Consider the following 2054-nt stretch of genomic DNA (forward strand, 5'->3'; position numbering starts at 1 on the left):
TACTTAAAGTTCAAGAACTTCTAAAAGGAAATTCAGACATTATATATTAAGCACACTTGTACTTTTATGTTTTTCTACTAAGAATGTATTTTCTCAGTAGAACTCAGAATAAATGTTTTTTTTTTTTTTTCCTTTTTAAAAAATGGTGCTTTTTAAAGACAGGATATCAGTATGTACCCTAGGGGGACCTCAAATTTGCAATCCTCCTGCCTCAGCAACTTCAGTACTAGGATTACAGTTGTGTGCCACCAAATGTACCTAAACATTTTCTCACTTTTGGGGTGTTTAGTTCCTAAAATGATATTTGCTGTAAGTCAGCATTTAATGTATAGTAGCAATTAATTTTATGTATATTCATAGCTTGTGATATGACCTACCTTGCATCTTAAACTACTATTCTTACATTTGTATGTTGCAGATAATTTTAGCTTATAGGAGGAACTTTCTTATAGAGTGTTGCTTAAATATAAAGATATCATATTTAAATGCTGATTGTCAGTTATATGTCCTGATATTTAATTAATTTGTTATGTACTGTTATGTACTATGTATTAAAAAAGCAACATAGATCTTTTGCAAACAATGTCTTCCTTTTATACAGATGTCTGTGCCTCTCTAACAGTCAAAGGGAAAACAGTCCAAACAAGATCCAAATAAGTGAGGCTTGTAGACTGAGGCACCATCAAGCTGCTGTTTAGAATAAACTAACTCAAATATAAATGCTCAAAAGCTATATAATTTGGGTAGCTTGAATAGCTATTAAATCCATTTGGGTATTCGTTTTATTGCCTTTGTCTATAAAAGCAGAATCATTGCAAGTTTAAGTGAATATAGACACATATATAAATATGTACTTAAAATATATACTGTATGTATATTCACTTAAGGCCTTAATTTGATATCATATAATACATATACAGAAACACTTGAGAGACATTTTGTCAGATAGCAAATGCTATTTAAATATTAACTATCATACTGCCTTATCATCTCTACCTCTAAACTACTAATAAATAACAAAGTTAAATGATCTGATGGTTCTCCTTTCTTGAAGGTTCAAAGATCACAGCAAAACGGTTTCCGTAAGAAGTGGAGCGAACACAAAATGGGAGGTCCTAAAAACGATACCCCAGACAGGCCAATCACTTCCTGAATACACAGCTAGCACTTTGCAGAACCAGGACAGGAACTGCTGGTTGGGTTATTTTTCTTAGGAATGATGAATTGTGATGGTCCAGAAACAGTACTGAGGAGAATTACAACTCCTGCTGCTCAGCACCTATTACCAAACCAACAGTATTAAAAAAAAAGGGGGGGGGACTATAATTTCATATAAATCAAAACAGCATATTTCCAGCTTTATAAGGACAGATATTTGTCTATTGGCCCATTGCTATGTTCACACAGTCTTGGATGGTGTCTGGGTAAGTAGCTGTTAAATAAGCCTCGGAAGTGAAAGCCTTGCTCTATCCTTTTGATGGGAGTAGTATTAAAAGGAAAATAAAAGGCATGTGCTCCTAAGTGGGGGATTCCTGAGCTGGAGAAGGCTAGGAGCTTCCTCCCTCCGTGGGTCTGAGAGCAGCATGTGGGGGAGTGAGTGCGGACAGTTTAGGAGGCATTTCAGCAGCCATGGAGCTGACTCAGCATTCGCAGGAATGTGGGTTGCACAGCGGTGTCACATTTAGCTCATGTTCCTGTGCAGACGTCACATCTGAATTGCAGGTACCTTGTCCAGCTTCTCTCTAACTTTACTGTCTCTACTTGTATATTTCTTCCCTCAAGCATTTTCAGAAACCTTTCACCTGTGACGTGGCGTCATAAAGAACTTAGGAGAAACCTTTGGCAAACATGGAGCTTACTTTTAAACTTTGAGTGATGAAAATAATTTGCCATTATTCATTTCACAGGTAACTTAGCTCAGGACCTCAGAGGATGGATTAGCATAACACTATTAGAACTGTGTCTGACATCAAATCTAAACGCACATTCTTTTCATTTCCATATCAAACTTTTTTTTTTTTTTTTTTTTTTTTTTTTTTTTTTTTTTTTTTTTT

This window comes from Psammomys obesus, unplaced genomic scaffold, assembly GCF_907164565.1.
Source record: "Psammomys obesus unplaced genomic scaffold, mPsaObe1.curated_primary_1811, whole genome shotgun sequence".
Taxonomy (NCBI): domain Eukaryota; kingdom Metazoa; phylum Chordata; class Mammalia; order Rodentia; family Muridae; genus Psammomys; species Psammomys obesus.